At 37.7% G+C, this 27,466-nt stretch overlaps 1 protein-coding gene across 2 annotated transcripts in view; it reads right to left on the bottom strand.

Moving 5' to 3' along the window:
- The window catches only part of DLGAP2 (DLG associated protein 2), a 666,966-nt gene that overhangs the window by 33,089 nt on the left and 606,411 nt on the right, over positions 1-27,466 (bottom strand). The gene's annotated exons all lie outside the window — the stretch shown is intronic.

Consider the following 27,466-nt stretch of genomic DNA (forward strand, 5'->3'; position numbering starts at 1 on the left):
ATAAATTTTATAAAGGTCAAAGTATCATGGAAAAATGCTCACTTTATCATGCTAAGTTAAGACACAAGCAGGATACTAAATTATATATAAACTAAGATGGAATATATTTGTAAAGAAAACTTGTGTGTATGAAAAAGATGAGAAGTGCATAAAAATGTTAATCATGGGTATCTTTGCGGGGCAATATGGGTGATTATTCTTTCTACTCATCTGTATTTTCTTAAATTGTTTATAATGAATAGCTGTTATTATTATAATTTTTATAAAAAAAATTTACACTGGGTGTAAATTGTAGGAAATCAATTGACTAGACACACCAGGGTTACAAATCTATCTTGAGTGCAAATCACCTTCACTATGGGTTGTCTACCAGCCATTTCCCCCATCCCCTCCTGCTTGCCAAGCTGGCATTGCACCTAAGAGCTTTACACACATTGGCTTTACATTAAACCAGCCAAAGAAAAATAAATGCATTTGGAGATGAAAATGATATTAAATATCTCTTAGAAGCCACCTAAAGTTCATTAGATATATTTGCCATGGTGCAGGGTATTATTTAATTTTTACAGCAAGGATGAACTATTCCTAATACTCTCTTAGATATTAATTGGTTTTCTATTACAATTAATTACTTCTCTTTATCTTGAAAGAAAGAACTGATAAAAGTGCTTCTTAATCTGAATTCAGGCAAGGCCCCCTTCATTAAAATGCAAAGCAGACACATCTTCATACACAGTCTGTAGAAGTGTAAGGGCTGTTATATTCAGTGACAAGGCACACACATAAGCATCTTCTGGAGAAGTCTTTAGCATCATCTGAGAAGACAGATTGAACAGCAGTTTTCTTTAAGAACTTTCAGAGACTTTCCTCAGAAATACTGTGCTGCTTTTGCATGTGGAAATACACCATTTTCATTGTTTTAATCATGTAGACTTCAGGGTACTTTCTCACTGCCCTCTCCTCCAGTTATTCTTTAATCTGTATGGATGGATTTTCCTAATAAATAGAATGTCAAATATTATCCTAAATATATGTTAACAAATAACAAAGCAAAATGAGTTTTTCATGTCAGGATGTTCTGAGTTTTAAGCCACAAAAACTGCACATGAAAACTTAACGAAATGGGTATACTTTGAAAAGGATGCACTGGAGAGAAAATCCAAGGGATAGAAACTGACAAAGGAAGATGACATGGCCTTTAGCAATGTGAGTGGTAGCATAAAATGAAATGCAACTGGGACTTTCAAACTTTGTCTACAAAACAGAAACATCTAGAAGCTCTTCTATTTTTTCCTGACTTTTTCCCCTAATATCAATCAACCTCTAAAACAAACTTATTGAAAATTTATTAAATGCAAGACGATGTGTAGGAGATTCAAAGATGGGTAAGATATGTTTCTCAACCTTAAAATGTGTACAAACTATTTGAAGTTTTTTTTTATTCATGTTAATGAGATGTATTCACATACCATGCAGTCATACAAAACAAAGCGTACATTCAATTGTTTACAGTACCATTGTATAGTTGTGCATTCATCACCAAAATTAATCTTTGACATTTTCACCACCACACACACAAGAACAATAAGAATAAAAATTAAAGTGAAAAAGAACAATTAAAGCAAAAAAGAACACTGGGTGTCCCCCCCTTTATTTTACTATCTGAAGTTTTAAATACTATATAAGTAAATTCTCTTAAGTAAATCACAAATATGTTCACATTCTGAACCTTGTAATTCTCCAGAATTGCTTTGCCTCTGAAATTTTTATTCTACAATACTACTACTCTCTTTTGACCTCAACCTTTTAATTCTTTTTCTCTCTCCCATGTCCTCACTGTCACTAAAATTCAGAGACCTCTAGACTCTTTGCCCTGTTGGATTTTCCTTTCTTCCCTACTCATCATCAAAATTTTAACCTCCCCCATTCACAAACATCCAATTGGATACTCTCTTCTGACAAAACTTCCACCACGGACCTATAGAACTTGCTACAAATTAGGCACTTGGTATTTGCTGAATGCTGAACGTACCCAACCATCCTGTCCTGCTCTCAGGCTGCCAAAAACTGCTGGAGAAAACCACATTTAACTGTGCTGATGGGCCCTGATACAAGTGTACAATTTCCAACCTCAGCTGGGTCCTCGGAACTGTTTAGCAATCCATTCACTCATCCTTAGTTGGCTCTGTCCGCCCTTCCCCACAGCAGCTGTTCCCAATTTGTATCAGTGTTCCGCGGCCCACCCACTGCACACTCATCCCCGTTCACTCATAGCTGAAAATCTGGCCTTACTTTAAGAGGAACAATGGGGGCTCAGGCATGAATTCTGTCAACTGTCCTTAGATGTACTGCCAAACTCATTTTACCCACTCCTCCGGGCCTCCTGACCATCTCTTTTACAGAAAACAATGTAATACAGTGGTTAGGGACACAAACTCTGAAGCCAGGCAGTGTGTGTCTGTAATCCCAGCTCCACCTCTTGTTAGCTATGTGGTGTTCAGCAATTACCAATTTCCTTAATGTTGCTGTGCTTCAGTTTCCTCATCTGGAAGGGGGGATAAAATCGTGCCTACTTCCTGATTTGTTTTGAGGATTAAATGCATTAAAATATAAAGTACTTAGAACAGTGTCTGCCCCCTACCTGAGGGTTAGCTATTATTATTTACTGTCTTCTGTGGTCTGTGCTCCAGATGTCATCCCATCGTCTAACCCTCTCTCCCCCAGGACCCCACTCATTCTGTTAGCCCTTCTCTGCCCTTGATCTCCAGTCTTTATCTGCTCCTTCCATCTCTACCTAAAAAGGTGTTCCAGACTCACTCATCCACTAATAGGTTGTTCTAGTTTGCTAATGCTGCCAGAATGCAAAACACCAGAGATGGATAGGCTTTTATAAAGGGGGTTTATTTGGTTACACAGTTATAATCTTAAGGCCATAAAGTGTCCAAGGTAACACATCAGCAATCGGGTACCTTCGCTGGAGAATGGCCAATGGTGTCCAGAAAACCTCTGTTAGCTGAGAAGGCACGTGGCTGGCGTCTGCTCCAAAGTTCTGGTTTCAAAATGGCTTTCTCCCAGGACGTTCCTCTCCAGGCTGTAGTTCCTCAAAAATGTCACTCTTAGTTGCACTTGGGATATTTGTCCTCTCTCAGCTTCTCCGGAGCAAGAGTCTGCTTTCGACGGCTGTCTTCAAACTGTCTCTCATCTGCAGCTCCTGTGCTTTCTTCAAAGTGTCCCTCTTGGCTGTAGCAAGTTCGCACTTTCTGTCTGAGCTTATATAGTGCTCCAGAAATCAAGGCCCACCCTGAATGGGTGGGGCCACACCTCCATGGAAATTATCTCATCAGAGTTATCACCTACAGTTGGGTGGGTCACATCTCCATGGAAATACTCAAAGGATTCCAATCTAATCAGCACTAAAACATCTGCCCCACAAGATTGCATCAGTGAATATGGCTTTTCTGGGAGACATAACACATTCAAATCAGCACATAGGTCTTGCCTGAAAATCTTGTCTTCCTTCAAGACATCAATTTCTCTTTCTTCTTTTATATTACTAAACTCAAAAGATTAATCTGCCTTTATTATTTCCACTTTTCACCTCCTGTATACTTACTCATTGCTCTCATTTTACTGATGATCACTTCTTAATTTTTAAAACTCCCTTAGCCTTTCTTCAAGCATTTGACTTTGTTGACCACTATTTCTTTCTTGCAAATTGTTCCTACCGTATTTATTATTTGATAATTTTCTTCTATTTTTCCAACCTCTATGACATGTCTTCATTCCTATACCCTTATTTACTACCTTTTTCAGTGACTCCTAATTTATGCTTATTACTCCAAATTTTCTCTTGAGCTCCTGGCTCCTATTATCAGCAGAGACATATTTCATTGTATGGACTACAGTTTTTTCAAACACAACACATTAGCTCGCTCTCTCTTTTAATTACCTCATGGAATAGCACCCCCTTTGAGCAAATAGTCTACATTAGGAGTGCTGGATTTCTCTCAGGCTCTTGGGTGTATCTCTCCCCACCCCCTCCTCTTTCCGTAGCCAATCTATTTCCAAATTTTATCTGTGAGCTGTTTATTAAGTCTCTTTCCCTCCTCTTCACTCCCCCAGTCCCAGGTCCTAAAGCAGGTCCTCAGCAATCTTCTTGGCTATTGCAGGTCCTCTTAAATGGTCATTCTGTGTCCAGTCTCTTTGTTCTATAAGCCATCCTCACACAACTACACAGTGATTGTACTAAACTGTATCATAAATTTGTGTTGGTTGCTCCCTGACTCTTGGGCCTCCGTGACTTATTCAAAACAGTCCTTCTCCTTAGAATGCCCATCTCTTTTTTCCATTCATCAAACTTCCATTTTCTATTCAGATATAACAGTTCTGTGACATATTTCTTGGCTCTCTCAGGCAGAGGTAATCTCTCTGTCATACCCAGGCCCTTGTGCCTATCTTCTTGTAGCATTTCCATTACCAGGTAGTATTTCTTAGTAGGCTCTGAGCTCTTTCAGTTTGTGGAAACATGTCCTCTTTACCTAGGTATTCTCAGCACCCAACACAGTGCTTGGGACACAATTAGGACTGAATGAATTTATTGCAAAATGCAGTAACATTATAATATGACCAACATTACCAAGTAGGGACAGTTCTAGGAGCCATAGTGCTCTACCCCAATCACAGGGGCTTGGACATTGCAGAGTGGGTGAATTGCCCCAAGAGATATAAAATGCAAGTCAAAGAAAAGCTCCCATTTCTTCAAATAGGATGTTTGGCCATGACATATGTACATTGGTTTGTGCTTCTCAAATAACAAAGATAAAGGAAAATAACCTAAGCTATTTCTAAGCTAAAAAAGAATTTAAATATATTGTGTAGGCTGAATTAAGAAACAGTGGTCATTTCTGGTATGAATAAGATTCCAAGAAATGGCAAGGTTAGGTCGGAAATAATTTTGAACACTTGGAATGAGTTAAGCCATGACATACGGAATCTCTAGAAATTTTTAAGTGGTTGGGAATATTCTGCTGGCCTAGGGTGAAAAAGTCTGTTGGCATTTCCTGTTCCTCAACTATGTTTTAACTGTGACTGACCTAGGAAGAGAAATGAAGGTGCCTTAATGTCAAGAGCCTCTTAGAGAAGGCACAAACTAGACCCTGGGTGCAGTAGAGAGAGGGAGAATAACAAGGGCTACAGAGACTGGAGTGAGAAGCTGGGTGACTCAGAGTCCCAGGGTATTCAACAATCTCAAACATATATCAACTTGGAGTCCAACAAACAGTCTACATTCAAAAGTCAATCAATAGGTAACTTTTGAAAGTAGGGCTCTAGCAAGCAGTCTGGAGACAAGTTCCAGGCACAGGTGGAAAAGGGCACAGGTAAGAGTGGGCAGAAAAACAAGATACAAGTCAAAATGCTGGAGGTCAGGACAGGAGGGGAAGTCCCAGAGGGTAGGAATGGAGAATCTGGAGGCAACTCAACAGGAGAATGGAGCACTTGACTTAGAACCTTCCAGTAGGTTTAGTCGTTTTTTAAGTCAAAAATGTTATCAGACTCTGGGCCCTAGACACTGGATCTGATGCACTCAAATCTGTTGAAAGCTAAGATTCCTGGGGAGAAACCCACTAGGGAGCCCAACAGAGGTGCCTGAGCAGTTGTAACCTGGGTCTAGGTAATGATTTGACTTCAAGCTCCCTCAGAATGAGGGTGGGAAGGAGAGAGTAGGAGGACTTGTGGAAGGTGTGGTGGGTAATTGCTCTTCATGAAAAGGAGCTGACCTACATTAGTGAGATTTTCTCCACCCTTGGGGCCAACTTGATTTTGCATGAAGGGTCTTAAGGGAATTGCTTAAGAAAGGCTGGAAAGATAAGGCCAAATGACAATAGGATCCTAGGCTTAGATTTATGTATAAAATGCACTTAAAGTGCATGTTGAAAACTACAGTAATTTTTCCAACTTTAATTCGACTCTCTCACATTTCAATTAGAAAGGAACTGGGGTGCCAGTAGATAATGTGCAGGCAACTGTGTTCTGGCTCTAATTCTGCAGTTCCAGCATTTCTCCATTAAGTGACAGCTCTGACAAGCACTCTGAGGACTGTGACACAGGTGAACAAGGTGAAGCCCCTGCCCGTAAGGATCTCACATCGGTGAATCTTAATTCCCTCATTAAATAATTCTGTAGCGTTAGTCAGTGGTTCTAACTGGGGATGATTTTGTCCCCCACTCCCCCCACCCCGACATTTGGTGCTATCTGGAGACACTTTTGGATGTTACAACCGGAGGAGGCTGCTACCGGCTTCCAGAGGGCAGAGGATGCTGCTAAACATCCCACCGTGGATGGGAGAGAGCTCTGCAAGGAAGAGTTATCAGACCCAAAATATTAATAGTGTCAAGGTGGATAAACCTAAATTAGCCAAATCATTTCTTCCTGGGGGAAGGACTCATTTTCCCCTCTGTGAGATGACGAGCTTCTATGAAGGGACACAAGCTTGTGATTAGATCATTCTGTGAAATGATTTGTAATTTCATTTCATTCGGTTTTCAGCTTCAACAATTCCCTTTCTTTCTAATCTGGCACGAGAATTACTGGGTTAGAGTGCTTTGATCTCTTTATGACAGCAGTGGAACATTAAAAAATCCACTTTTTAGTAAGCTTTTCTCAATAGCATTTCATAGTATTGATATGTCAAGGGTATTAAGTGCTATATACACAAATACATAGTGTAATTGGCAGGGTAAAAATGTGAAGAAAGCTTATTGATAAAGAGTTTTTCATATGACAACAGTGGAAATTAGGTGGTTGTTTTCATGTTAACCTATTTGGCATGGTCTGTTTACTGAAAGGAGAGTTCTTATCCCTTAACGATATATATTCAGTTTTCCTGATCTAACAGAAGGTAAGTATATGCATTCACTGTGCTCAGGAATAGAACTGTGAATAGGTGCTTGTTTCACTTTGCTAAAGCTTCTCTGGAGAAAGGCCGATGGCATCCAGGGTTCCTCGGTCACATGGGAAGGGGCACTGCAATGTCTGCTGCTCCTTCTCTTTGGGTTCTGGTTTCAGTGGCTCTGTCTGAAAGGTCCCTGGGTGTTTTCTCTCTTATCTTCATAAAGGACCCCAGTAAAAGGACTGAGACCCACCTTGAATTGGGTGAGTCACAACTCCCTGGAAACAACCTAATCGAAAGGTCCCACCCACAGTAGGTCTGCCCCCACAAGAATGAATTAAAAGGACATGGCCTTGGGAAGGGCAAGATGGTGGCATAGGGAAGTGTGGAATTTAGTCCCCTGAAGCAACTGATAAACAACAAGGAACAACTAATAAATAATCTGGAACTACTGCTGGGAGACAACCATGACTGTCCACACTTCATACACCAACCTGGACTGGGTGGAATGGCTGAGATAAAAAGCCATTTAAGTAAAAACTGCGGAACAGTGCTGGGAGCTCCCTCCCCCAATGGTAGGCGAGCTGCAACACCTCGCTGTGGGAGAAAGCAGCATTCCTGGAGCAAGTGAATATAGCACAACCTAGCTCCAACTGGGGTTTTACTTAACAAATGTGTCTATGCTACAAACATAGACAAACCCCTAACAAGCAGCAAAGTACCCTGAGGTCACTCCCTGTGGAGAGGAGGCAGGGCTGATGGAAAAAAAGTTAATTAAAGAAAAAATACAGGGACTTTTAGAGATGACTGACCTGAGAGCCTGAAAATGCCTGTACCCCAGGAAAGGGAGCCCAGAAGACCAGGTGCTCTCTCTGACTGAGGGTGAAACTGGGGGTGCCATGGACTAGCTCTGAAAAGGGGCTTTCTTTCCATTTTTCTCTCTCTCAAACTTAGTGGCTCAGTGGAGAAAGCCTCAGCCATTTTCAGTTTGCAGCACTTTGACCCAGGCAGGGTTGGAGTTAACAGAGTCAGAGAAACAAAGGAGTAATTCAAGTGCAGAGGATAACTCCTAGGGGGTGTATCTTCCCTAAGAGGAAGGAGGTGGGGTCCAGTTCTAGTACCTGCCCTCCCTTCAGAACTCAGACCCCAGGGCCTGGGGGAAAACAGTCAAAACAGAAGCAACCCAAGCTGAGAATTAAAGGGCCACACCTCTTTACACTAGTGGGGAGTGACAGGCTGACAGGCACCACCTGCTGGGCAGGTTAGGAAAAGCACAGTGGCTAGAGGCCTCACAGGAAAGTCTGTCAATCTTCTAAGACACACCCTCAGGGAAACTTGACACTGAATATAGCCCCATTCTGAGACCTGAACCCGTTCTGGTCTAGGAAAATCTGATTGAGGTAACCAAGGAAACCAGATGCTAGACAACAGAAAACTACAAGTTATGCTAGGAAAAATGAAGATATGGTCCAGTAAAAGGAACAAACTTACACCTCAATTGAGATACAGTTGTGATATTGTTTCACTTTAATGAAACAATCAATTAAAGATTTTCAAAGACATATGCTAAATCAATTAAAAAACCAAGTCAACAAGTTCAGGGAAGACATGGCAAGAGAGATGAAGGATATGAAGAAAATAGTGGGCAAACATAAGGTAGAAATTGAAAGCTTGTAAAAGCAACTGGCAGAATCTATGGAAATGAAAGGCACAACACAAGAGACAAAAAACACAATGGAGACATACAACAGCAGATTTCAAGAGGCAGAAGAAAACATTCAGGAACCAGAGAACAAGACACCTGAAATCCTACTCACAAAAGAACACATAGGGAAAAGAATGGAAAAATATGAGCAATGTCTCAGGGAATTGAATGACAACATGAAGAGCATGAATGTATGTGTCATGGGTTTCCTAGAAGGAGAAAAGAAGGGAAAAGGAACAAGCAATAATAGGGGAAATAATCAACGAAAATTCCCCATCCCTTATGAAAGACATAAAATTACAGACCCAAGACGCGCAGCACAACCCAAACAGAACAAATCTGAATAGACCTATGCCAAGACACTTAATAATCAGATTATCAAATGTCAGAGACAAAGAGAGAATCCTGAAAGCAGCAAGAGAAAAGCTATCCATCACATACAAAGAAAACTTGATAAGACTATGCGTGGATTCTCAGTAGAAACCATGGAGGCAAGAAGGAAGTGGTGTGATATATTTAAGATAATGAAAGAGAAAAACTGCCAACCAAGAATCCTATATCTGGCAAAACTGTCTTTCAAATATGAGGGAGAGTTTAAAATATTCTCTGATAAACAGACAATGACAGTGTTTGTGAACAAGATACCTGCTCTACAGGAAATACTAAAGGGAGCACTACAGACAGATAGGAAAAGACAGAAGTGAGAGGTTTGGAACACAATTTTGGGTAATGGTAGCTCAACAATGTAAGTACACTGAACAAAGATGACTGTGAGTATGGCTGAAAGAGTAAGGTAAGGAGTATGTGGGACATCAGAAGGAAAGAGGAACGATAAAGACTGGGACTGTATAACTAGGTGAAACCTAGGGTGCTCAACAATTGTGATAAAATGTACAAATATGTTTTTACATGAGGGAGAGCAAATGAATATCAACCTTGCAAGGTGTTAAAAATGGGTGGTATTGGGGAAAAATACAATCAATGCAAAGTAGAGACTATAGTTAACAGAAACATTGTATTATGCTTCCTTTAATGTAACAAAGGCAATATACCAAAGCTAAATGCCTATTAGAGGAGGATATAAGGGAGGGGTATGGGATTCTTGGCATTGGTGATGTTGTCTGACTCTTTTATTGTACTTTAGTTTAATTCTATCTTTCCTTTTGTTGCTTTTTAGCTGTAATTTTTTTTCCTTCCTTTTTCTTTTGTCTCTCTACCTTCTTCGACTCTTCCTCCTTCTTTGCAGAAGAAATACAGATATCCTTACATAGACAGTAGTGATGGTGGTGAATACATAAATACGTGATTATATAGGGAACCATCAATTTTTTACTTAGGACGGAATATATGGTATGTGAACAAAGTCATCTTAAAAAAAAAAACAGATTGATGAAGAAATCCTGAGGGCACTATATTGAGTGAAATAAGTCAGACACAAAAGGACAAATATTGTATGGTCTCACTGATATGAACTAATTATAATATGTAAACTCATAGACATGAAATATAAGTTACCTGGATATAGAACGAGGCCAAAGAATAGGGAGTAGATGCTTATGATGAGCAGAATGTTTAACTAAGGTGAACTTAAGTGTTTGGAAATGGACAGAAGTGACAGTAGCACATTATTGTGAGAATAACTAACAGTGCTGAATGGTGTGTGAATGTGGTGGAAAGGGTAAGCTCAGAGTCATGTATGTCACCAGAAGGAAAGTTGGAGGCTAAAAGATGGGAATGTATAAAACAGTGAATCTTGTGGTGGACAATGTCTGTGATTAACTGTACAAATATTAGAGATCTCTTTTATGAACTAGAACAAATGTATGACACTATAACTATAATTTAATAGTAGAGGGGTTTATAGGGAAAAATATACCTATTGCAAACCATGTACTACAGTTAGTAGTATTTTAACATTCTTTCAGCAACAGTAACAAATGTACTATACTAATACTATGAGTCAGTAGTGAAGGGGGGTTGGTTAGGGGTATGGGAGGATTTGAGTTTTCTTTTTTGTTTTTATTTCTTTTCTGGAGTAATGAAAATGTTCTAAAAATTGAAAAAAAATTAATTGTGGTGATGAATGCACAGCTGTGTGATGGTACCATGGGCAATTGATTGTGTACTTTGGATGACTGCATGGTATGTGAACAATCTCAATAAAATCGAATTAAAAAAAAGAAAAGAACATGGCCGTTTTTGGGGTACATAACAGCTCCAAACCAGCATAGTGCTCTTGATAACACCTCAGGCTGCAAGTTTATTCTGTTTGGTTCCCTTAAGCAGAAAGATTGATTAGGGGAAATTTCATGCCCACTAATAGTGGTAGTGACAATGAAAAGCAACACAGAAATATAGGACTGTAAATTAAAAAGCTATGTCTAATCTTAATATAGGTACATTTATCTTTACAATATTTAGGTGTTTAGGAAGATAACAAAAAAATGATAGATTTATTGCATTTTCCCAGCCATGTTCATCTCACCAGTGACCAATGAGATATTTGCAAGCATCTTAAGGGACATATCACAGGCAAGCACAGCAGAACAGCAGGAAGTCAGGTAGACTTTTCCTGAAAATTTAAGCAAATGCCCTTGCAAAATCCATTCCCATTTGGCCTATTAACTATTTCATAGTTATTCTCAAAGATTTCCTTTTTGCAGCTGTTCAGAATTATAAATCTTATCAAATGTATTTAGTCTGAAAATTTGACAAAAGAACTAAATCTTCTTTCCTGTATGGAATACCATGAAAAAAAATTACAGTGCATGTTTTGATTTATCTTATCATAGGAGATCTAACATCACATTTTTTCACCTTATAATGTATTTGCTAAAAGGTGATAAATTTCAATTTTTAAATTGATTTTCTTGTAAAAGTATGAACAACTTACTTTCTTAACAAATTAATTTAAAAAGTCATTCATCATTCATCACTAGCATATGTGAAGAATTTACTCAAGCTGAGGAGGGCAGAAACATAACACTGTTTTCTGGAGGACAAGAGAAATAGTTCATGCTGTTTTGAATTTTGTGTCCACATACCAGCAAGCCTGTTGTTAGAACCATTACAATGGCAGCATGGCTTGATGCAATTAGCCCCGCTGTCCGGAATAACAGAGATGGCACAATATTGGTGGAAACAATTTTGCAGAGGCACAGAGAGATTATTATTGATTGGTTTTGACAAAAGTTATGATCAGAACTTTTTTGGAAGAGTAACGTTCTTCACCATGTCAGCAAATCCCAAATGTTGAAGTCTTCATTTAGGTTACTCTATTCTCCTAATAAATACTTTAGGAAGTAAATCCAAATTAATATTTTATTTTTTAAAAAATCCACTGCTTACTGGCATTGAAAATATCACCACTAATTTTGACTGTAAAAACATATAAAGTGTCATTATTGATGCTGTGATAATGATTATTCTAAAGACTATAGCTGAACGAGACTGAAGAGAGCTTGGAGTTTCTCATGTGATGCACACAAATGGAAACTACCTTTCAAGCATCATTTGTTGCCATAATATTATATGATTCATTGGTTTCAATAAACATTTATCTCAAACCCAAGATCCTGACCCCAATATGCTCAGAATCAGATTTAAAAGATGGGCATAAAAACTGAGATATGCACAGGTTCTAGGGAAACCTGAAAAGAAAGTGATTTAGGAGTTAAAGGAAGGCTTCCTGGAGAAGATGAAGCTTGAACTGCTACTGGAAGGATGAATGACAGCTGGCAATGGGAAAGGGGTGATGAGAAAGCGCAAGCAGGAGAACAGCCTGTCTGGGGTCAGGGAAGCATTAGATACACTGATGCAACTAGTAGTAGATTCATGGGCTGAAATGTAAGGTGCTTGACTGTAAAAATATGGTAGTGACTGGAATAGGTATTTAGTATCACTAGATAATCAAAACGAAATTATTATTTGATTGGAAAGGTACTCTAAAATTTAATTTGATTTTTTCCAGTGGCCTGGAGGCCCTCATTTGGGGGCTGAATTGACCAGCTACATCTGTTTCCTGGGATACAGCCTAACAGCCTCCTTTCTTTAAGAGTGTCATAGAGTTTTACTCAAATTATTCAATTCCTGGAGGAACTAGCAAATGACCATTATGCTGGTCTCTCTTCCCCAGTATGGACAAAGGTGCTTTAATGCTTGAACTCTTGCTTTGGGATTGTTTTAACACTTTTGTTTCTTTGGTCTATTACTGCAGTTGTTCAACTTCTTGAATAATGATGTATATTGTTCATGAAACTCACTGCAGTTGAGTTGCAACTACAGAATTATAGGACTCACTGACATTCAGGACTGTCAGATCAAACCTAAACTATCACAAAAGATACCTGTATATCCCTTCCATCAAAATCTCCTGAAAGGGAAATTCCACACACTTCCATTCTGGTTATATTAGACCAAAATTAAATGTTTCTTGCTTCAGACATACAACAATGTAATTATGTGATCTTAGAGAAACTACCTTCTCTCAGCCTCAGTTCCTTCATCTGTAAAAGGAAAATACTCATCATATCTACCTTGTCTATAGCTGTGAGGATTGGAATTAATGCCTACGAAGGGGCAGGCAATAGCAAGTGCTCAGTAAATATGGCCTATACTACAGTGGTTACATAAAACCACTTGTTTTCTCTATCCTCAATAAACAGGAAGAATAAAAGCTATCAGCACCATGAACTTGGCACTATCCTTTCGTTGCTTTGAAGACGGTCATTCAGTTACCATCTGTATATTTATGCATAGTTATGAGAAAGAAGACTTACTGTATACACATTCACACAGGAAACACAAAATAATTACAATCCATTGAACATTCTCTATATGCCAGGCACTAGGCTGGGCACTTTTTACATTTTACAGCTCACGTACGTTTCAGGGCAAACTTGCTATGCAGGTGCTATCTGTATTTCCATTTTGCAGATATGAACATTGAGGTCTGGAGTGGTTTAAGCATTTTCCTGAGGTCAGCCAGCAAATAAGAACTGGGTTTCGGCCACCTCTCCAGCAGTTGACTATAATGGTTCCTTGGCTCTTTCTCTGATCATTTACATAGCTTAATCTTTTTTCTCACATCTGGATTCAGTTTTATTTTTTTTATGTGATGAGTCTCTCAACAGTGTACAGTAGTGCACTGAAATTGTCAGCCATTGCAGAGTTAAATGGGAGAATCACATTGTGCCAGTCTGAATGTATTATGTCCCCCAAACGCCATTATCTTTGATGTAGTCTTGTGTGGGCAGACCTATCAGTGTTAATTAGATTGGAATTCTTTGAGTGTTTCCATGGAGATGAGCCCCACCCAACTGTGGGTGATGACTCTGATTGGATAATTTCCATGGAGGTGTTGGTCCGCCCATTCAGTGTGGGTCTGAATTAAATTACTGGAGCACTATATAAGATCAGACAGAAGGAGCAAGTTGCTACAGCCGAGAGGGGCACTTTGAAGAAAGCACAGGAGCTGCAGATGAGAGACAGTTTGAAGATGGCTGTTGAAAGCAGACTCTTGCTCTGGAGAAGCTAAGAGAGGACAGATACCCCAAGTGCAACTAAGAGTGACATTTTTGAGGAACTGCAGTCTAGAGAGGAAAGTCCTGGGAGAAAGCCATTCTGAAACCAGAACTTTGGAGCAGATGCCAGCCACGTGCCTTCCCAGCTAACAGAGGTTTTCTGGACACCATTGGCCATCCTCCAATGAAGACACCCGATTGCTGATGTGTTACCTTGGACGCTTTATGGCCTTAAGACTGTGACTGTGTAATCAAATAAACCCCCTTTTATAAAAGCCAGTCCATCTCTGGTGTTTTGCATTCCGCCAGCATTAGCAAATTAGAACACACATTAAGGTTTTGTAAGACTTTCTTCTTAATTATACTATTTCTATGTTTTAAAAAATTCAAAATGCTTTGGTGGCAGAAGAAGTTTAAAGAATTATGCCTCATCACTCTGGGGTTCAAGTTGTTTAAATGGACTATTAACTAAGGGGGACCAAGAAGAATTTAATTGCAATGATCTCTCAATCCCTTAAAATGACAGAAAACCAATGAAAATTATTTCTGGGAAAAAGGCCTCCTATTAGTTGCTTACTCCTCTGAAAACATACTTCCCTCATTTACAGGAAAGGTAATATGGGACCCAATGGTTTACCAAGTAGATTATACATTTCTACATCATTGCGCTGTGTACTGCAGGCCCTTTTCAGAAGCACCGTAACACGGAGTATTTCTTCCAACCTGTCAGCATTAGGGAAGGGCAAACACAATTATTTTATTGTGAATAGTAACATTTTTCATGTGAACTTTGTTTCAGCTGAATAATGAAGATGTGTAATCACTACCCCTTCTCAGCACAGTGATTAACCATCTGAATGTAGAGAAGGCAGGAAATAACACATCGTAGTTGCATTAACAATTGATTCGTGGCACATGCAGCTGTGAAGAAGCTTGTGCCGTGGTGAACTGAGACAGAAGCAGGACTGGCAATCAAAGATTAATAAATCTTCGTTGGTGCCAGAATGTGAGTAGAGAAATACACTTGAATGAAGATGAAGAGGATTTCTATTTATACAAAGTTTTCTTGGAAATAGCTAGCCTTTGATGAACACTTTCTAAATGCCAATCACTATGTTATTTTTGACATGGATCATTTTGTTTAATGTTCCCACAATCCTATGGAGTACCAACAGGTTAAGTAATTTTCTCACTGTCTTACAGAGAGTAAATGGAGAATTTGAATCCCATCAGTCTTGCTGCTGAAGTTTGCCTTATTAACTACAGTAATATGGACTCCATGTAGTCCCAGAAATTCCCCCATTTACAAGGTTCTGAATGTCCCCTCTTCCCTGGGAAGCACTTTTCTCACAGTCTTGTGCACTAATCCCTTGCCCCAGGAGCATGACTGGACTGCTCTCTCACAGCATTCTGTAGCAGGGTTCTTGAGCTGCCTTCCTCGTGCAGGGCAAGTTCTGGAACGGCAAATCCCTGAGTCTACCACCAGATAGATTGGGCCAGACATACATGGTCCTAGCATGTGCATTTCTAAGTGACCTATTTCTTGATTCAATGCTTGCCTTATTCCTGCAATCCTTTAATTCTTCTGGAGCTTTGAGAAAGACGCTTCTTTCAGTTCCTGCCAGCTGTTCAAAGCTTCTGTGGGACATGGAGACTTGATGTGTCTCAATCCTCCATCTTGAATGGGACAGGGGTGTCACGATATTTTTAAGCCTTTGAAAATATTTATCACTTGCCCATGTGATTTCCTTTATTAATGGTCCCATAGTGAGTCCAACACATAGATTCAACTGAAATGAATAACTAGTGAGTCCAACAGATAGATTGAATTGAAATGAATAACTAATACCTAATGTTTTGAGAATAATAAATTTTATGCAAGTTTAAGAAAGAGATTTAGAAATACACATAGAAACTTCTTAGTCATGCAGGCACCAAACTTATTCTTATATGTTAATATAGAAGTCAAAAGGGTATTTGAATTTGAAGACACGGGCAGGCACTGCATATGTATTTTGAGAATATCTTTTCTCACTGCCACTTACAATGGTCCCATATACACACGCTTTAGTTTCCTTGGCTGCTCGAGCAAATACCATGCAATGGGCTGCCTTAAACAACGGGAGTTTACTGGCTCAAGGTTCTGAAGTAAGGAAAAAGTCCAAATCAAGGCATCATCAAGGTGATACTTCCCCTCTGAAGAATGCAGGCATTCTAGGGCTGGCCGCTAGCAATCCCCGGACCTGAGCTTGTCACATGGCAAGGCACATGGTGGCGTCTCCTGGTCTCTGCCTTCTCTTCCAGGTTCCGTGGATGTTCAGTATCTGACTGCTCCCTCTGTGGCTTTCTATCTATCTGTCTAAGTTTCATTCTGTTTATAAAAGACTCCAGATATAGGAATACAACCCATCCTGGGCCACACCTTAACTGAAGTAACCTCATCAAAAGGCCCTACTTTCCTACTTGCAATGGGTTTTTATTCACAGTAATTGTTTACGTTTAAGCACATGTTTTTCTGGGGAACATACATCTCCAAACCATCATAGCATATAGTATAATTCCTCGGGTGCTTGTAATGCAACCATTTATAGCAGAACAATAAATGACTTTTATATCTGGTTTATGGAATATTTTGAATTTCCTAGTTTAAAAAAAAAATTAAGTATCAGTTGTCAGTCCTGGGTAAATTAAAATTGCAAAACATAAAATATTTTGGATTAGAAAATACCTTTGAGACACGATTTTTGAAAAACTTAAGTATATCAATATATTTATTCATTTATTAATCCATTCTTTTGACAAAAATTCATTGAGTATCTACAATCTCATAGGGTTAGAATTGTATATTCCTAAGTAGCTCACTACATTTAGAATTAGAAGGTAGAAAACAATAGTAAAGAAAGAATTAAAAATGATCATTTGATCATGTTAATTCACTGCCACAGATTAAAATCAACAATTAAATAATTTTACACATTCAAGAAAAACATTCAATTATTAAATTGGATAGTTGGGGTGATAATAATTGTCTTACTTCTGTGTATATGAATATACAATTAGAAAATACTTACTAAAGTTAATAATGATTAGTATAGGCTGCATTGTCTATCATTTTTACATGTATGCTAGGTAAACATAAAATTCAATTAAAATTTTCAAATTTAATTTAGAAGTATGATTCTAGTGAAATACATATATTTTCAGAAAGCAGATGAATCAAAGACAGATTTCTAAGTAACCACACAAGATTGATTCAATTATAAGCAATAAAATATTTTTTTAAATAAACAGAATGAAATGATTACCTCATATCTTAAAGTGGCTGAAGATCTAACTACTCCCTTTAAAAAATATTGGGTTCATGCATGGATAGCCTTTTAGTTTTAAAAGCCTCCCAAGTGGATGATACTATAAAAATCCTTGGTGACTTTTAAGTGGCTTCTTACATATGGAAAAAGTGTGTTACACAAGAGAGAAATTAAAAGATCCCTATGTTGTCTAATCAAATTAATGCATTCATTTGCACTTTGCTTGTTTTTCTGAGATCAGATAAGTCAGTGAGAGTCACCTTGAAAATAAAGGTGGCTCGTGGTGGTGATGGTGGTGAGGGAAAGAAGCAGTTCTCAAAATTACCTTCTCCTACATTGTAGTCAATATAATGACTTTGAGTCATCAAGAAGAGGTCAATTATATTATGTAAGATGGAAGAAACCATGTACATAATGAATTGTGGAGAGATTTCTATTAAAATTGTATTAAACTAAAAGCATTGGTGCTTAAAGGAAATTTTACTTATTTGTTATTGGTTCTTCCCTGATAAAGCTGAATAAATGAAGCAATTACTTAAGAGGATGTAAAAAATTTTACGTTCCCAGATATATCTGGTATTGAGGTAATCTTGTTTGGAAGCCCTTTCTAAAGAAATTGCTCAAAGCCCTGGGTTCAAAAGGAACATTAGATGGGAAGATGACACCTGTGGTGGTGGTGGCAGTATTATCCTACCAAAAGCTTTACCTAAAAATTAATATGTTCACCTCGATTAAATGTAAATTTAGATGTAAAATCAGAAAGGCGACATTCTAGAACCACACTGTCTAACAGTATAGCCACTAGCCAAATTTACGTGACCTAAAATTAAATACAATTAAAAATTCAATTCCTCCTTAGCACTAGTCAAATTTCAACTGCTCAATAGCTACATGTAGCAAGTGGCTATTGCATTGGGCAGCACGGATATAGAACATTTCCATCATTGCAGAGTCCTATTTGACAGTGCTGTTCTAGAACATATTTGCTGTTTTAGAACAATATGCATATCTACATATACATTCAATATATGATAAACACATATCCATTTCATATATGACATAAAGTAAATGAAATTAATATAAGGTCTTTCCTTTGGGTCATCAAAGTGTTGGGTTAGCATATGTACTGAACAAGAATTTGGAGCACCACCTTCTCTTTGAAATAAATTAATTTTTATGAGATGAAATAAACTGTTCCCCAGTCTACACTTGCATATTACTTTGAGTAATCTCAAATGTGAATACATCATTACTTAAATATGTGCATAATTATCAATCTACACCTGGAATGCTGGACACCATTTCTGAAATCAATCCTTGGAGTCATTTGCAAGCCAAAAAGGAAATTTAAAAATTAGCATTCTATCCTATAAAGCACAAAACATAATCAAGATGAAATATGTTTTGAATGGCAAGCATCACCATTCTATTTAAATGCAACAGCCACACTTAAATTCATTGCACTCTCTTAATTAGAACTCCAAGGATAACAGCATAAAAGGAATTACAGTAATCAAGCCCATGAATGTCAATTGAAAGTCTGTATATTGGAGAAACCAAAGTTTGAAGGCAAAAGGATTCTGCATCAAAGATTAGAGCTATGTTGACACTTTTAATTAGTGTTGGTCTCAAAACATAAGTGTAAATCAAACAGGACACAGAAATCACATCCCACAGGTGTGTACACAATGGTTTCTCCAAAGTTACAAGAAATTATGTGGTCTACATAAGTTCTAGGGTAACAAAGACATCTATTTTGAATGTGTTAATTAGCAAGAAATTATAGTCTAACCAGTATTTAACATCTTGTAGACAGTGAAATAAAGTGATGACAGCTGTTTCACTGTTCAAGATACTTCCTATTTTAATTTTATATATTTAAAAATCACATTATACTTGGATTTTCTGAAGAAAAACTGCAAATTGAATCAACTTTTAATGATGTGAGGAATCAGACAAGTTTTGAAGTACTGAATATGAATGTTCAAAGGGGTAGGCAACAAATAAAAATGAGAGACCCTCCCCCCCCAAAAGCCAACTCATTAACAATGATGACGCATATTTAACTTTGTGATGATTAGATGACAAGATTAAAAAATATGTAAACATATCAGTGACAGTTTACTTTGCTCCCCAAATAACTGTTACTGATTCTTTAACAATGTTAAGCTTTAAACTTAGATGAAAGACATTTTTGAAAAGAAGGATTATTTAAATTGATAAGTTGACAGACCAATAACTGTGATACAATTGGGTGGCTACTCAGTGACCTTGATTAATCTGATCTTTGAGAAGCTGCAAATTGAATAGCAGATGGCACTTGTCATATGTCTTCACAATCAATGTGTATATAGTGTATTTATTTTCACTTTGGACAGTGACTTGTGAATGAAGTCTATATTAAAGCTGTACCAGAATTATACTTTTACTATCAAATTAGGAGGGGGGCAATTTCCTAGGAAGCGTTTCCTTTGATGATGAAATAATTGATTTTCATATGTGCGAGTGGTAAACAATGAGTTCTCAGCTGCTGACCTATATAAGTTAATATATCTAGAGTCACTAATGTCTATTTAAGGAAAAGAAAATGACCTTTCATAATAAAATTAATAAAATGAATGCTATTTGCAGAGGTGAAGACAATACATAGTTCTGAGTTATTTATGCTTATTAGTGAAATAATACATCCTAAAATTGTCTTACTTCTCCCATATGTTTGATAAGAAAGTTGGAAAGCCCTCAAACCTAAAATATGGAGTACACAGTGTTAATCTCAAGGTGACTAGATAGATGGGAAAATAAAGTTACAGAGCCCCCAAAACATATGCCAAGGATTTTGAATTGCCTTCTGAACGTGTTTTGTCGAGAGTGTGCAGTTCAGACACCAAATGCTAGTTGTGCCAATAAATCAGTGCTTCTCAGATCAGAGTACTTTCTGTGAACTTTCAAAGCCTACCTGAATCAATAAACACCATCGATTTAGCAAGCAGAGCATACACAACACCTGTTTGCCAGAAAGATGGCAGCCACTAGAGAGGGGCAAAAATCTGGTGTATTGGAGCACTATGGCCTTGAGATTTAGAAGACCCAGATTCTAGTTTTGCTACTGCTTTTATGAGTCATCTGATCTTAGGCAACTCTCTCAAACTTTCTATAAAAGGGGAATGGATAATGCTCCCTTACAAAACTCACGGATCTAGCTCAAAGAACAAATATTATGCAAAGGTAAAGTGCTGTCATTATTAGCATTATCTGTAAACTCCTGCTGTGTTCCAGTGATTGAAATATATGCTTCAAATTCCTCATTTATAATGGTACCCTGAAAACTTAAGAGTTTATAACAAAATGGAAAAAAAAATAAGGTTCACAACAGCTCTCTGTAGTCTCCAGGAATTTTGTCCCTTACCGGCTCAAGTCAAAGGGCATATTGATAGACAAGGTTTAGCATAGCCTTGAGATGAGAACATTGAATAGATGATACAGAGACAAAAGTGGCAATTTACTGTGATTTTCAGAAACTGTTCATAATATGTTGGATTGCCAGCTGGCTCCCATTACTGCGTTCTATCTCACATGTTATTTTTCATAGAAAAAAAAAATCTGTCCCTAATTTTAGGAGCTAGAGAAGCAAATGATGCAAATTTTGGAATTAACTACAAAGAAATTATACAATAAGCTCACAAAAATGACTAATTCATTAATTTACACATCTAAAATATTTATTGATCACTTACAGCATGCTAGGTTCTACTGACATTACATAAAGGTTTTATTCTCTAGCTCTTCTCTGCTGTCCTCTATACTCAGAAATATCATTCAAAAATGAAAGCCATCTGCAAGTACTATTCTGTGCCTTAATACAATGAATCGAGAGAATGGAGCAGTTGGTAACCAGAGAAGAATCCAAAGGTGGAGTGGGAATGGCCATGGCAGATCATTTCTAAGAAGCAATGTGCTGTGGCTACCTCTCCTGCTGCCACTTTCTGGAGAGGCAGCCTGAGTTTGGGGCTACCTCACCTACACTGTACCCCAAGGATTTTGCAATCTCTTTGAGGATGAAGCTTAGGCATGACTGACAATTAGGAAACCTGTTTTCCCTGATCAACAGCTTGAGCCATAGTTGAAAACTGCTCTATGCCTGAACCCAAGGATTCTGGATTGCTACAGTTGACAAAGTCAATAACTTCAATATTTCTGTTTGCCTGAGGAGTGTCTAATGAGGACACATCACAATGAATCTGAAGGGTTCTGAGATTTTCAGCCATATACTTGTATCCTGGGATCCTCTTGCTTTAACACTGGTGTGTTGGTTTGAAGCTGTATGTACCCCAGAAAAGATCATGTTCTTTTAATCCATTCCTGTGGGTGAAGACCTATTGTGGGTGAGACCCTTTGATTAGGTTATTTTGGTTGAGGAGTGCCCCAGGGTGGCTCTTAATCCTCTTACTGGAGTCCCTTATAGAGGATAAAACACAGAAAAAAGCCTCAGAGAAGTTGAGTGAGGAAGCCACTGAAGCCAGAAGCTGAAAGCAATGGAACCCAGGAAAAAAGGACCAACAGGTCACCATGTGCCTTGCTATCTGACAGAGGAGCCCAAGCTCCCCAGTATCTGGTCTTCAGGGAGAAATCATTGCCTACTGATGCCTTGAGTTGGACATTTTCACAGTCTAAGAACTGTAAGCTTGCAAGTTATTAACTTCCCATTGTAAAAAACAACCCATTTCTGGTATATTGCATTCCCACAGCTTTCGCAAACCAAAACACCTGGCCCTTCGGCTAAGAGGCAGAAGTTGGGGAGTAAAAAGAATGGGATCTGAATGTTTGCAAAGAATCAGCCAATCCTATTATCTCCAGAACTCGTAAGTAAGTCTGAGAAAGTGAATGCATCTCTCTGCTAGCACTATTCCAAGAAATACTCTCCACGGGATCCCAAAATTATACTGACGGGATTTTCTTGTTCATGAATATTGGAGAAATAAATTTTCAGCAATAATAACAGGTCCAATATCTATACTTTCACCAGTACCTCTGCTTGGGAGATTTTGCAGCCATGCTTTGGTCCTCTGACTCTAAAGGTGGCAGATGTAGACTCTCTTGAGTGTCTTTTGAAAAGCACACAATGTACCTGCCCCTCAAATAACCCAAAATGCCAAAGCAATTCATTTCTTGTAAGCACCATTTGCCAGATATCATAAGCCTTTTGGAATACTCTCACAAAAACATCCAAACCTCTGTGTTCAAAAAAGTGGGAGATAATTCCTGGGAACCAATAGTCAAGATACAAGATCTAAGTTCATGCTGTAAAATGTTTAGAAGAGAAAATGATTTTGACCATTTTATGAATCGTAGCATACTCTGTCATAGTCCAACATTAACTAGAAGAAGGGATTAGCTGTTAATTGGTAAGTATTAGCACAGAAGTTATTGAATGTGATGATTAATTTGTGTGTGTGTGTGTGTGTGTGTGTGTGTGCGCGCGCGCGTGTGTCTGTATCTATGCCTGGAACTTCTAAATCTATTTCAAATTCTGCTTCCTTTCATTTTACATAGCATCTCTTCAGTATCTTACAGGCCTGAAGCACTAAATAAATATTTGTGGATTTGACTGAATTCTGTGATTGATAAAAATGTTAGTGAAGTAATGATCTCCTAAACACCAATAAATCATTAAAGAAAATACCAAGTCCCTATTAAAGAAATAGATAAAAGCATATTCAGATAATTTACAGAATAGGAAATGTAAATTAGCCCCATTCTTGCATCATGGGATTTTTCTCCAGGAATTCAATGAACCTATAATTGTGGATGTCAACAATTATGGTTTAGTTGTCTCAGCGTATTAATCTTTTTCTTTATCTTGTACTCATGGTAATATTTTATATGATCAGTCATTTCATTCTTCCTATTTCTTTTCTCCTTGGCTTCCAAAAAATAATTAATGGATAAACAGAGGCATAAATAATCCACATGATGGCTCAAGAACTCACAAATAAAAATGAAAACAATAACCCATCACTATCCATCCACTGGAATTTTCAAATTGTTCCATTACTTGTATTTAAAATTACAGAATGGTCCTACATTTGAATGGCTGTGTTAGGATGAAATATAAATACAGTGGTAATTACATATTTTAAAAAGGAATGCTTTACACACATGCATATGTTTCCCTTCTATATAACTGTTTTCTTACTAAATTTTACTGCCACCTTCTGTGTCACTTGAAAATTACCAATGGATATACATATTTGACAACCTGTGTCCCTAAAACCATCAAACAAGCTCACCATATGTGTCTAGCACTCTACATTCTTGGTGTTTGAAATGGGGTTGGAATAAATCTCAAAGTTATCAATCTCATTCAATATCTTCGGATTTGGGAACATTCTAAAGGCCCAAACAAATTCTGTTTTAGCCTAATACCACTACTGAAAATAAATTAGGAAATGCTATCACTAGCTAAAAGGTTGGGTTTTAAATAGCTCTGGTGATTTTGTAGAGGTAAAAGGAAGTTGGCAATATTTTCCCCAATTAAAAAATATTTTTGAGATATATATATTCAGTTTTTTGACATCTTGAAACTTAGGGAAAGACAGTTCACTCAAGCTCATATATATATCTGAATAATTCTTACCTTTCCAAAAAATCAAATTAAATTATTTTGAGGGAAATTCTAGGGTCCAATTTGCATCCCAGAGCTCTCTTATCAGCTCATCTCAGTGGATCAGGATCAGGCCAATCTTAGATTTTAGGGCTCACCATCTATATGGCGATGTAAGACATAACCTGTAGAAGTCTCTCTTCAGAAACAACTAATGAAAGAACAAATTCCATTTACTTGGAACTCTGGAGAACAATAGAGACTGGAGATGGCCTCCAAAAAATGCTTAATCAAAGAAAAAGGAAAAAGAAATACCAAAAACAAGGGTAGGAGATCTGCAACCATGACCTGCCAGTTTTAGATCCCTCACCCTCACTTGGTTCCACACAGCTTAGGAGTGGCACAGAGACAGCATGGCCCGGGAACCTCCATCAAGATTCAGACCATACAGTCACTCACAGCAGCAAATTAGAACTCCCCACATATCCAGGCACAGGAGCACAAGGGTGCAAAGACCCAGGATGGAATACAAGAGGCTTCTGGCAAGCAAGTGAATGCAAAAGGGCCCCAAGGAAATAAAAGAGACCAATGGCAGAACTGTTGGTAAGAGGTGCACACACGCAACCCATTCTCTGATTGCTGGATCACCTAAATGAAAAAGGGACCTTTTTGAACGCTGGGATATGCTAAAGGGGAAGTATCTGGAGGCAGAAAAACCTCACAGGAAAAAAAAAAAGGAGGGGAAACCGAACTGCTATGAGGGAGGGATGGTCCCAGAACAGAAAAGTGTAATGAAAAGGGAGCACTAAGTGAGAAAGAGAAGTTAAACAAATCTAGGATCTGGGGAGAAAATTCTGCAAAAAACCCCCAAAAAGAACAGATTAGTATTTCCAGAGAAGGAACAGAGGAAAGGAGTTGAAACTATTGCATATAAAAGGACAATCTTAAAAGTTGTATCACATATCCAGGGAAAGAATCAGTCACAGAAGACCTGAGAAAACCTAAACAGTTAAACATGGGCTACTCTAAAGGTTCAGAATAAGTTGGACCAAGCTTCAAAGAAGCACCTTAACACATAGTCTATCTACAATAAAACCCTAGGCAGGAGGGAGAAACTGACCTTCAGAGTTAGCAAATCAATATAATCAGATGCTCAGAATTCAGCAAAAATTTATAATCCCTACTAAGAAACAGGAAGATATGGTTCAATCAAGAGAACAAATTCAAACTTCAGAGGAGACACAGACTTTGGGACAGCTAATCAAACAGTGCAAACAAATCTCCTGAATAAATTCAAAGAGATGTAGGAAAATACGGATAAAAATAAACTAATGGTGGATATACAGCTAAAGGATATTAAGTAAACAATATGTGAGAAAAAAGAATTAGAAAGTTTAAAAAGTTTTGTAACAGAAATTTTGGGGATGAAAGCTCCAATAATAGAGATTAAAAATAGACTAGATGCATGTAATAGCATATCTGAACAGACAGAAGAAAGAATCAACAAACTAGAAGATAGGACAATTGAAATCATATCTTTAGAAGAACAGATAGAGAAAAGAACAGAAAAAATTGAGCAGTGTCTAAGGGGATTGAATGACAAAATGGAATGTCCCAGAGAAGAGAAGGGAAAAGGGGCAGAAGGAATATTTGAGGAAATAATGGCTGACATTTTCCCAACTCTTATGAAAGACATAAATACACATGTCCAAGAAGTGCAATGTACTCCAAACAGGATAAACTCTACTCTGAGATACATACTAACAGAATGTCAAATGTCAAAGATAAAGAGAAAATTCTGAAAGCAAAAAGAGGAAAGCAATTTGTCACATACAAGGCATCCTCAGTAAGACAAAGTGCTGATTTCTCATCAGAAATCCTGGAGGTGAGAGGGAAGTGATATACTATATTCAAGGTTCTGAAAGAGAAAAACTGCCAGCCAAAAAGCCTTTATTCAGCAAACCTGTCCTTAAAAAATGAGGGAGAGTTTAAAATATTCACAGATAGATAGAAAGTGTTCATGACCAAAAGATCTGCCCTTCAAGAATTGCTAAAGGGAATTCTTCAGGTTGAAAGGAAAAGACAGGAGAGAGTAGCTTGGAGCAGTGTGAAGTGAAGATCTTCCGTAAGGGTAATGAAAAGGTAAGTGCAAAACCCATTAGTACTGCATCCTCAGTATATAACTCTACTCTTTGATTCTTATAACAGAATACAATCAAGGAATAGTCATATTTTCTCATAATGAACATACAAAATGTGAAGAGGTAACGTGGGACAAAACAAGATAAAGAGGGGAAATGGAGGGATATAGGAGCAGAAAATGTGTATGCTACTGAAGTTAAGTTGGCATCTTTTCAAATTAATTGGCGATAGACACTGATTGTGTAATACAAACCTGAGGATAATCACAAAGAAAGTATTTTAAAAATACCAAAAAAAAAAAAAAATGGAAATGAAAAAAGGATCAGTCAGATACATCACAAAAGATCAACTATACAAAAAGGAGGCTGCAATAAAGGAAAAGAGAGACAAAATGATTTGATGTATAAAAACCAAAGGGCTGAAATAAGTACTGTCTTTATAGTAACAACACTGTTAATGGATTAAACTCCTCAATCAAAAGACACAGATTGGAAAAATGGATAAAAAAGCAGGTCCAACTATATGTTGTTTACAAGAGACTCATCTTAGACAAAAACACATAAAAAGGTTGAAAGTGAACGGATGGGAAAAGATACAGCATGCAAATAGTAATCAAAAGAAAACAGGTGCAGCTATACAAATATTGGACAAAACAGACTTGAAGTGAAAAACTGTTACATACAAGAGACAAAGTAGGAACACTATATATTAATAACAGTCATAAATATTTATGCACCTAACCATAGTGTCCCAAAATATGGTCAAACACTGGAAAAACTGAAGGGAGAAATAGACAACTCTACAATCATAGTTGGAGACTCCAATACACCACTGTCATCAATAGATAGAACATCAAAACAGAAAATCAATAAGGAAACAGAGAACTTGAAGAATATGATAAATGAACTAGACCTAACAGACATATACAGAACATTGTACCCCCAAACAAAGAATTACATTCTTCTCAAGTGCATATGGAGCATTCTCCAGGACAGAACACATGTTGGTTCACAAAATAATTCTCAATAAATTTAAAAAGACTGAAATTATACAGAACATCTTCTCTGATCAAAATGGAATGAAGGGGGAAATCAGTAACTGTCAGAGAACAAGAAAATCCACAAATAAATGGAAATTAGATAACACAGTCTTAATCAATGGGTCAAGGAAGAAATCACAAGGGAAATCAGTAAATATCTTGAGACAAATGAAAATGAGGACACAAAATATCAAAATGTATGGGACACAGCAAAAGCAGTGCTCAGAGGAAATTTTATAGCTGTAAATACTTAAGAAGAG

Source organism: Choloepus didactylus, chromosome 20 (assembly GCF_015220235.1).
Source record: "Choloepus didactylus isolate mChoDid1 chromosome 20, mChoDid1.pri, whole genome shotgun sequence".
Taxonomy (NCBI): domain Eukaryota; kingdom Metazoa; phylum Chordata; class Mammalia; order Pilosa; family Megalonychidae; genus Choloepus; species Choloepus didactylus.